At 44.9% G+C, this 11,610-nt stretch overlaps 1 non-coding gene across 1 annotated transcript in view; it reads right to left on the bottom strand.

Annotated features, from left to right (window-relative positions):
- LOC112102115 overlaps positions 1-7,786 on the bottom strand; it is a 12,842-nt gene extending 5,056 nt beyond the window's left edge. Inside the window, exons 1-2 of the transcript XR_003369718.1 lie at positions 7,702-7,786; positions 2,258-2,289 (exon numbers count right to left, since the gene is read on the bottom strand). This is a non-coding gene — a transcript (uncharacterized LOC112102115). The remainder of the gene's footprint in view (positions 1-2,257; positions 2,290-7,701) is intronic.
- Positions 7,787-11,610: the final 3,824 nt, after the last annotated feature.

Here is an 11,610-nt window from a genome sequence, read left to right on the forward strand (position 1 = left end):
CGACCCCGGCCGAGCCCTCCCTCCCAATTTTCCCGGACATGCCCGGCTTTTGGGGATTTCCCCCCGGACGGGGATTTGAGCCCCCAAAAGCCGGACATGTCCGGGAAAATCCGGACGTATGGTAACCCTATGTAATTACCAGTTCCCCTCGTAACACATTCCCTCCTAGGAATTATTAACACACATCTCCCTGCTAAGAATCCACAGATGAATCCAGCAGTTCTGACTTGTGCTGAATTCCCATTGTTTCCAATAGGTGTTTTCAGGGCCGCCGGGGGGGGGAGGGGGGGCAAGTGGGGCAATTTGCCCCAGGCCCCGCTCCCGCCTTCCCCCATCCCCCTGCGCCTCAGCACGCCGCATCCAGGAGCGGCCCTGGACAGCGCTGCAGCAGCGTGGCTCCGGCGGGACCTGAGCTCGCAGCCCCGCCCCTTACCACGCGGCTCTGAGCAGGAGGAGCTCAGGTCCCGCTGGAGCTACACTGCTGCAGCGCTATCCAGGGCTGCTCTTGGGTTACCCCCGCCTCTCCCCTCTCTCATAACCTCAGCGCGCCGCGTCCAGGAGCTGCCCTGGACAGTGCTGCAGCCGCGTGGCTCCGGCGGGACCTGAGCTCCTGCCGCTCAGAACCGCGTGGCAAGGGGGCGGGGCTGCGAGCTCCGGCCAAGCAGCAAGAGCTCAGGTCCCGTTGGAGCCACGCCGCTGCAGCGCTGTCGAGGGCAGCTCCTGGACAGGGCCTGCTGAGGCTCCGAGAGAGGGGAGAGGCGGGGGTAAGCGGCATGGTAAGGGGCTGGGGGCAACACATGGGGTACATAATTTTTCAATTAACTACCTGTGATGGTTTGGATCACACAAACCCCCTGGGAGCTGCCACCCACCTGATGTGCCCAGAGATTACTTCTAGCTCTGCTTTCCCTGCCAGCTCAGGACCCCAGCACCCTGTCTTGCTGAGCCAGACACTTCCGTCTGCTCCAACAAAGACCCAGGGTCTGAATTACTTGCCCCAAAGCTGCAGGTTTACCTGAAAGCAGCTAACAGAAGTGTTCCTGTCTTTAACACTCAGATGCCCAACTCCCAATGGGGTCTAAACCCAAATAAATCCGTTTTACCCTGTATAAAGCTTATACAGGGTAAACTCGTAAATTGTTTGCCCTCTATAACACTGATCGAGAGATATGCACAGCTGTTTGCTCCCCCAGGTATTAATAATTATTCTGAGTTAATTAATAAGTAAAAAGTGATTTTATTAAATACAGAAAGTAGGATTTAAGTGATTCCAAGTAGGAACAGACAGAACAAAGTAAGTCACCAAGCCAAATAAAATAAAATGCACAAATCTAGGTCTAATCAAACTGAATACAGATAAGATCCTCACCAGTTCCAGAATGCTCCCTTTTACAGACTAATCTCCTTTTAGCCTGGGTCCAGCAATCACTCACACCCCTTGCACACTGCCCTTTGTTCCAGTTTTTTTCAAGTATCCTGGGGGGTAGGGAGGCTCTCTCTTTAGCCAGCTGAAGACCACCATGGAGGGGTCTCCCAGGGGTTTAAATAGACTTTTTCTTGTGGGTGGAGACCCCCTCCTCACTCCTATGCACAGTCCAGCTCCAAGATGGAGTTTAGGAGTTACCTGGGCAAGTCACATGTCCATGCATGACTCACAGTTTTTACAGGTAGCATCCATTGTTTACATGCTACCTTGAATGTCCTCAAGTAGACTTCTTATGTGGATTGGAGCATTCCAAGATTCATTGTCCTTTAAGTGTCTCTTGATTAGGTACTTAACTTCAACATTCCTTTCTCCAGGAACCGACCAAATGCTCCACTAAGGTTTAATGTTTTTAAATAATGTATTTCGTGTATTTTCAAATTATTAAAAATTAATTTTTGAATGTATTTCACTGGTTATTTTTTACATTTCCAAATACATGTTACTATAATATTGCAACTTTTTTTTAATGGAATGGGCCCCTGAAATTGCTTTGCCCCAGACCCCCTGAATCCTCTGGGCGGCCTTGAGTGTTTTGCGCAGTTGAGGATTAGACCCATACATTGAAGCTCATTAGAAGACTTAAATGGTATTAGTCTTTGGTAGGGTGCAGTCCTCAGCAGGGAAAAAGCCCAAGTAAGTACAGCAAGGTTCTTAGAAAGTTCATCTTGGAAGAACTGAATTAGCACTATCCTCCTTGCCCCTTCACCCCACGCACTGTTTTAAAATTCTTTAATAAACAAGTGCATTGTCTAGAGGGGTAAAGTTACTTACTGCTGGTTGATCACATTCCAATGCAGTGAGATCTGTGAAAACAAAATTAAGTGTCAATGCTATTTTGCCCAATATTGTGTTTGAAATTAAAAGCTTCTACAAACTATGAATTACAGCTGCATGAGTCAATAGCTATCTTCACTATTAAAATTGATCACTTCCATTATACACTCTTGAGATACCACTGTTCTTGCTTGCTTTCAATTTTTCATGCAATATTCAGTTTTGGAAAGTAAAATCTGCCCTCAGTGTCAAATGCTCCCTTCTGAAGCCTTCTACAGTCTGAAGCTTCCCAACTGCAGTCACGTCACACAGCTGCAGATGAACTGTTGGAATGCACTGAGCTTGAAACACTTTGTTTTTGGTGTGACTCCATTTTCAATGTCTGTTGTTACCTCTTGCTTTCACTTCCCTAATCCTGGTCCAAGTTCATTATGCACCTTGGAAATAGTGTTTTCTGCCAATACAACTATGTGCTTTGTCTCAGAAAGGTTACCAAGCTTCTGCAATTTCATCAAGGGAAGAAGGTCACAGCAGGTGCAAAATATTTTCACCAATTAAATCAATTAATGTGAACACTTTTAATTGAGTTTCAAAATTTCTCATCCATTAGCAGCTATGGAAGGGTATAAATAAGGTCAGTGAATGAATGTAGTATAATAATAATAATTAATCAGGGCAGAATGTCCTGTAGTGAGAGCATGGGATTGAGATTTAGGACTCCTGGATTCTATTTCCAATCTACTACCAACTTGCTCTGACATTTTAAGTTTAAGTAACTTGACCTCTCACACTACTCATTTCCTAATACTAAAATCTTTAATATTAAACAAGTGGGATCAGTAAAACAGATTCCCAGGGGATGGCGTTTGGGAATGCACATTTTACAGTTTTTGTTGCGATACACAAAATATCCACCTACATTTCGCCTCACGAACATTCATGAGGCTCTCTCTCAGAACTTCTGATTGAAAGCAGAGAAAGGACACTACCTTAGACTGGCAATTAACCCAAAGCACTTCCACAGAACTGCTACTGGGGAGATCATTTCCCTAGAACCCTCCACGTATGGATTTAAGAATAAGGAGAGAGGCAGACAGATGCCTCAGTGGCACCTCCCTCCCTTGACCAAAGCATGGCGCCCAGTAGGAACTCCACTGCAAAATATTCCATCAAAGTACTTATATGTCCCCCGCAGTGAGCTGAGCACCTCACAAACATTAATCTCCCAACACCCCTTTGAGCTAGGGAAGTGCAACTAACCCTGTTTACAGATAGTAAACTGAAAGAAATTAAGTGACTTGCGTAAGGTCACACAGGAAATCTGTGGCAGAGACAGGAATGGATTCCCAGACTCAGTTGAATGCCTTAAACACAAGATCATCCTTCATCCACAAGCTGTGTTAACTTTCGGCAGACACCCTCCTCCCATTGGAATGTCCCCTCGTGGATGGGACTGCTGTAAACGAAAGAAACCCTGAAAGCACGACTCCATTGGAGTCATGTTGCTAGGGCACTATAGACAGCAACGGCCCCACAGTTGGCAGGGAAGAACAATCCTCGGACGTGATAGTGGTGGCCGCCTTTGAACTGAGGGATAGGGATGTAATTGCAGAGCTTGGCGCATGCCTAGTCCCCCAACAAAGAAACCCCTTCTGTAGCTTTTCTACCTTCTTACAAGTTCTAACACATTACGGGGAGGCCTAGCCCTAATCTAGTCATCAGACTGATCCTCTGAAACATGTTTCTCTTCACACAAGTGAATTTGCAGGCAGGCAGGTGGGCAATTTCTTTGGAGAAGCCCATTCTAACATCTCAGACCGACATACTTAAGCTACCTGGGCACTGCTCCCACTGGAGTTAATGAGAGCTGTGGTCATGTATCCAAAGGCAGAACTGGCCTCGCAACAAAATTACAGGACAGCACAGAAACTCTGGAAGCGTGGAGCAAAGTCATGGAATGTTGTTAGGCCGGAACCAAATGCTTCAACTGATCTGATTAATAAGCCTGATATAAACACAGAGAACGCAGCTTGGTGCCTTGCCAATTCTTTTACAGTAATTATTACTGAAGAGCAGGTGTCTGATTACTCACTATCCTGATTGACAGGCTCAAGAGAAATAACATGAACTAATGAAAAAACAACTGATTCATGTGAGCAACTCAGTTTCACTCTTGAATTCTAATCGGTAAGCACATGTAGTGTAGCTCAGAGGCTAGCACACTTGTCCTGTAAGTCAGAGCAGGTGAATCTGAGCCTGCTGGTGGTGTGCTTCAACTGCTGCTAGTTATATTAAGTATGAACATTTCACTGTTAGCTTGTCCTTACCCCCATTTAGTTGTAGCCTCTTTGTGTCTTATCATATGCTAATATTATAAGCTCTATGGGGCTGGGATCCTCTTGTTATTACATGTGTGGACAGTGCCTAGCACAATGGGGCCTGGGTCCCTGATTGGGCCCTTTAGGCACTACTGTAATACAAATAATGAAAAATTGTCATCATCATAACTTAGGTGAAGTACGTTGAGCACCTCAAAAGGTGTCTAAGGTATTCACAATGGATACGATTGGACATTACACTGGGTTTTAGCAAGAAGAAAAACACATGTTGAACTTGCATGGATAGGAGGAAACAAAGAATGATGATATGCTCCCAACAGGAAGATGCACCTTTTCTTTATGGGAAGAAAACAAGTCACCATAACATGTGCAATGTCCACAGCACTAGCAACATTTTTTCCACTGAAGAGAGCTGCCCATGTGGTCATCCTGTTCTCTCTCCCTTGTCTTAGGACACAGGGTCTATGTGAGGGGGAAGTGAGCTGAATATAAGCATTTTAATAAAAGCCCATTGTGAAACATTTCCAGACACTGAGAAATAACCCCACAAAAGTATACATTCTTTATAGGCAAATGCCTTCCTCAGAGGAAGAGCCCATTATTGCAGAGTTAACATGTAGCTCTGAAGTAATTACTTGCTTCCTCTGGAATCAGTTAAACAAATGTGTCCTTGGCTCCCTCAGCACATTTTATGGGCACCAATGGTTCGTTAGGATGGTTAGGGTCCTACTCAGAACGCGGCTCAAACTCACAGCTGAGTCCATATTACTCTGAGCAACACTAAGTCCATGCGCACATATGGGTGTAGGAGTCGGGGGATGGTTTTTTTTTTTTTAATTAATTTTAGGGGCAAATCTTGTTTCCAGACACCAGCCCAAACACCTGGGCTGGAGACCCTCTCAACAGTCCACAGAGCAAGAACGGAACGTCTCTGTAGCCACTACTCCAGCCTGAGGACTGGATACACTTGCCTCATCCCTGAGGTGCTATGGTCAGCCTCGGTGACAGCCCCTTGGGAGCTGGGTTCTGCAGTCCCTGCACAAGCTCCTGAAATCCTTCCTCTCCCTCTTCCTCAACGGGGATACTACTGCAGACAGGGCTTCCTGCACTCATGGAGGAGAGGGCTTGAAATGCAATGTCTATTTGTAGTATACTATTCAGCCACTAGATGTCTGTGTGCTGGACAGAGTTCCAAAGTGTGGTGGTTGGTAAACAATGTGGGAACTGAAGCTTTGTGGAAGCCTGTTTGGGTCTCTAGTTTTAGCTGCTTTCTTTAATAAATGCCTTCTGTATAAGAAGGTCTGTGATTCTATAGATCATGACAGGGTTTAGCCCCATAAATAGCTCATTCTACAACTGCGTAGCAATTAAGTATAACACTAGTTTTGCCATGATATTTTGTACATACAGTGTCGGCTACATGCTTATGTTGCAAACAGTGCTTTATAATTTGTTAAAATAACACATGGTTAATAAAGTCCTCCCCCCACGTTGGTTTTGTTGTTTAACCATAAAGCTCACTTCTCTTTCAAGCAGCATAGACTGTTTTTCTATTGGATTCATCAAAACCTCACTATGCATTTGACATCAGCAAGAACAGCAACAGGCAAACTAATTGGTTTCACTGGCTTCCAATATGTATCTCATTCTCACAATCAAGAGCAATGCCAAAACAATCAATGACGAGCCCTATCACTTGTTTTTACATTTACCTTCAGATTGCAGGGCAGGGCTGAGAGGAGAGAAGCACTAGAGTAAGGGAAGTTTAACACAAGTCAAAAGGGCACATTTCTCAAATACCCCAGAAAGGAAATGAATAAGCATAAGTTACCATGGTAACCTCTTATGTTCTTAGCCAGTTAGTTGATCCCACATGAACAAAGAGTTTTCCCCAACACTAAAAATGTCCTTGCATTTTGAAGTATTAGAGAAGGGGGTGAAACAGAGAAAGTAGGTGTTTTTAAATAAAGACAATTATTTCTCATTGATTAAAAAGTAAAACCTGAAGAAGCTGGGAAAGATTCTGTGTGTGCTCAGATTTCTCTCAACAGTGGGATCACATCCAGGTAGTTCCAGTGGGGTTGGGTTACACTTACACACACATTTACACACTCTAAAATAAACTTTTAAAATAAAGTGGCGAAGAGGAAACACGATCCCACAGCAAATCTACGTAGCAAATTGAATGCCCCCTTCCTGGGAGGAATACAATAGCATGCCTGTTGCATTGGGTCTGACATTTTAAACTCTTTGCTTTCCAAGTCCCCACCGCACAAGATTCATGGGCTGGGCTAGGACTTGGTCTGTGAATATTTTCTGACCAATTCAGAACCGGCATCAGTCACCAGATACTTGTCAGTTTTAGTAACAGAAGTGTTCTAGTGATTCTCCCCCATCCCACCCCCGACAGTCATTGTTTACAGAGTGCCAGAACTGAACATGGCACTTTACAGAACAAGACAAGATTCCGGCCCTGAAGAATTTACTGTCTGACAGAGCCTCCATTCCCCCCACCCGCTCCCAGGTCTGTCAGTCTAGTAGCAAAGGGATAAAAGAGGCTGGGGAAGCTTTAGGAAGTCAGCTCCACTACTGCAGGGACTCCACTCCATCTCCACAGCCAGTCCTGCATCCATTTCCCCTTCCCTAGTTCTACCAAGCACCCACTAGACCCACCCCTCTGCAAAGAAAGAAATTCAAGTACAGAGAGAGTTAAACTCACACTGGCATGAAATCATTGTTCTACAATACTGCGTACACACACAACACTCATCTCTGCCCATTTCCAAACCTCTGCCTGCCAGAAGCTGGGACTGGACCACACTAGATTATTGATCACTAGATAATTGCCCTGTTCTGTACAGTCCCTCTGAGGCACTTGGCACCAACCACTGTCAGAAGGCAGGATACTGGACTAGATGGACTATTGGTCTGACCCAGCGTGGCCATTCTTATGTTATGTAAAGCTGCGCCAGCAGCAGGAGTGAGTGTCAGAGAGAAAGGACTGTCTGAGCTCTGCCACCTAGATACCAAACAACAAACCCATTAGTAACCAGCTTACACCCCACGGCCTCCCCAGACACAAGAGCAGCAGCCCCCACCTACCCTGCAGTATCCTCCCCTGAGCCCAGGCACTCATGCTGCAGCAGGAGGATGTTCTTTCACAGCAGCATGACCTCTAGAGAGCAGCTCTCAGTGCAGTGCTCTGAGCCAGCAAGACCCTCGCTACCCCCGCCTGGACTTGCCAGTCACACTCCAGCCTGCTGCACCACACGCCTCCCTCCTCTCCACTCAACTCGCTCCTCCCCTGCCCTAGCCAGCAGCTGCTAGCTAGAAGCTTGGTCTAGAGATCATCCGAGAGGAGTATAAATCCTAGTCTGGGACAGCAGCTGCAGATACCTGCAGGGAGAGAAAAGGAAAGGCGGGAGGGTGCGTGTGTGACTTACCCATGGGGAAGAAGCAGGGGAGCGACTTGAGAAATAAAACATTGCAACCAAATCAAGGACATTTTATAGTCAATTTATAAGCCATAGGAAGGGGAGATTGGGGGGGAAAGAAGTGGGAGGAAGATATCCACCCAGCTAAATCCACCAGGCCAGCACTCTCCCCTTAAATTATCTCATCCTGGCTCCAAACCAGAGACTCCCTAACTGTGGTATATGGACCACCACAGTGAGCCGCAGTCCACCTGCAGAGCTGGCTGGGCGAGTGGTGCTAGCTTCTTTTCCTTTCCAGCTATCACACTGTATTAAAGACAGCTACCCACACATTAAATAAAACTGGTCGACATTCTTCGTCTGGATGCAGTGTAGCTGTAGCCGTGTCGGTCCCAGGATATTAGAGAGACAAGGTGGGTGAGGTAATGTCTTTTATTGGACCAACTTCTGTTGGTGAGAGAGACCAACTTTCAATCCACACACAGCTCTTCTTTAGGTCTCTGTGTAAGCTTGACAGTTGTCTCTCTCACCAATAGAAGTTGTCCAATATAAAACACATTACCTCACCCACCTTGTCTCTAGTATTTCATGAGGAAAGTTTTCCCACTGCAAAAAACAATTGTGTGGAAACCAAAGTTTTCCCCTGGACAGTATCAATTCAGACAAAAAAGTTGGTTCTCTCACAGGAAATTTCCAAACCAAAATGTTATTTCTTTTACACTTAAAATGTCATGTTGTTTGGATGTTTTGGTTTAAAAAAAAATGAAACTTTTACCAGTAAGTCAAAATGTTGGTTTAAAACAAAAATCTGGGGGAGGGAGGGGATTAACTGAAGAACCAAACAAAATGACATTTTAAACCAAATTAAACTGATAGTTTCAAATCAGTTCAAAGCTTCCCACAGGAAACCCAAATTTTGCAATTGAAAAATTTCAAACATGTAGATTTTTCAACTGTAATTTCTCCTGGGAAAACTTTTGGGGTTTTGATCAGCTCTAATACTAATGCAATTGCTGTGGTTGCTACAGGGCTGTTATCCAAAAGTATGTGAGAAGGGAAGTTGATTTATGGGATACTCCATTAATAATAAATAAATACATACATACATACTGCTAATTTAGCACTTTTTATCTTTAGATCTCAAAGCCCTTTTCCAAGGTCAATATTATTATCCCCTTTTTTAATTGATGGGAAAATTGAGGCAGAGCAATGTAATCATTTGCCCAAGATCACCTAGCAGGCCAATGGCTGAACCAGAAATTGGACCCACACCTCCTGAGTCCCAGATCAGAGCCCTATCCACTGGGTTATACTACCATAAGAGGTGGCCCACGCTATGAAAATGTTTCAGACCCCCCTGCTCCAAAGTAAAAATCCGAGCCAAAGTACCATGCGAGGCCAGCAACATTTACACCTGGAATTTTGATACCTGACTTCTGTTGTAAATTTTTCTTGGCCACGACTGAAGTGCCAGATTCGGAGCAGAGTTACACTGGGGTAACTTCAGTAAAGCTGATGCCTTTATTCTGGATTTACAGCAGATCAGAATCTGGTCCTGTGCTGTTATGCACAGCACTGAATGCCACTTGAACTCAGCTAAAAACTTGCCCATGATCACTGCCCAAGAGACATTTCTGATCTTTAGAAATTCACACTGATGTAGGGAGGATTAAGGCTAAAGAGAACCCATCACTTTTGAACTTAACCCACATCTCCAGAACACACAAAACATTTCCTCCCAGCCCAGCCCATCCCTCCTGCAGACTTTTCCTCCCAGCACTTCCCTGGGGGGACAGTTGTATTCCTTTCACTTGAGTCCTTGTTCCTTATCCAGCCAAGGCAACAGAGCCCAGCCCAGCAGACAGTGAAATAGAAGTAACAGGCATTTGCACCTGCTGCTCTCCCTCCAATTCACTGCTACATTCAGATCCCCTCTGAGCACAAGGCCTCGATCCAAGGATTCTCCTTTCATCTATTCCTGATTATCCGAAGTAGGCACTTCACTGATAAGGAAACAAATGTGGCCTTGTGGACTGAACACAGGACCAGCAGCTATGGACTGATTAATTCTAATTCTGCCTCTGTCACTAGCTTATTGTGTTGTGTTGGGGACGGGGCTTAAGATCTGCCTCTGTTTTTTCATTTGAAAAATGAAAGGTAATGCCATGTACCCGTTCTATTCATGGCATACATGCAAAGTTAGAAAAAAAAGGAACATGTATACTCTTTCTGAAAGGTTGCAGCATACCACTACTTTATTCCTTAGAATACAGAAATCATAGAATATCAGGGTTGGAAGGGACCTCAGGAGGTCATCTAGTCCAACCCCCTGCTCAAAGCAGGACCAATCCCCAGACAGATTTTTCCCCCATACCCCTAAATGGCCCCCTCAAGGATAGAACTCACAACCCTGGGTTTAGCAGGCCAATGCTCAAACCACTGAGCTATCCCTCCCTAAAACACAACCACCAATTTTACACCCCCCCCCCCAAGGCTGAGAAGCACAACCCTACCCACCTTGCTACAGACTGGCTCTTGCAGACTGACTGACGAACACGCAGCCCACAAGCTTCCCTACAGAGCCCCTGGTCTAACTTGCAGGCGAGGTTAACCCCTTACAACTTACAGTGAGTGCTTGTAATTTCAACACAGTTTGTAACACACCACATTGCCTACCCGTCACATGAGGGAGTTGGGAAGATGAGCATTAGTACAGTGCTTGGAAGATGCAAAACATATGAAGTGTAAAGTAATTCTGCAAAGATAGCAGGAGGGGCAAATTCAGTTTTATTACTGCACAAGGTAAGTCATGTCTGATGATTCTATGCGCTAAGCATTTTTACACTTCTAAAGTGACTCTGCTCTTTCCCACTCATACAGTACATTCCATTTACCTCAGTATTGGCCAGGTTGGGGAACCCTGTTCAACAATACAGTGGTCACTGAAACAAACACCTGTTTCAAATTATATTGAGAGGTGGAAATGAGTTGAAACTCACAGCAAGTGAAGCAAGAAGCACTTATGTATCTAACAGCACAGCTGAGTATTAATTTATTGTGCAGAGTTTAAAGAGCAAGCTTTAAGAAAAATGAATGTTTATCAGAGAAATGGGTACAAAAGGATGAATGCAAAATAGCGCTAAACTATGAAAGAAATCCAGGGAGACCATCTAAAAAAAGTTTCAGTGCTGGCACAGCCACTTTGTTTGTAGTCACATTACTCCATTGCTTGAAATCCCTGTGCTTACTCTCTCAACTGTATCAGCATTAAAATTAACTCTCCATCTTTTAGTTCCTACTTCAAGGATTGATTACACAACTCACCCTTTTCTCTAGAATCCTGCTGCTATGCTGCAGTTCTCTAACCACATGGGGTCTCTTCTCCTCACCTCCATGTGTGTATAAAAAAGCCATATGTTTGATCATAGCTCTGTGTTCACTCTGTGTATTGTGTCTCAGGAAGCAGAGGGCAGACTGTACAGGTAGAAGCTCCAGGTTAGAGCTGGCTTCCTGTACAGATGGGCCTGAGCCAAAATGCTAATGATCTGGATAAAGGAAAAAAGAGAGAGACACAACA

This window comes from Terrapene carolina, unplaced genomic scaffold (assembly GCF_002925995.2).
Source record: "Terrapene carolina triunguis isolate 2854851 unplaced genomic scaffold, T_m_triunguis-2.0 Scaffold88, whole genome shotgun sequence".
Taxonomy (NCBI): Eukaryota; Metazoa; Chordata; order Testudines; family Emydidae; genus Terrapene; species Terrapene triunguis.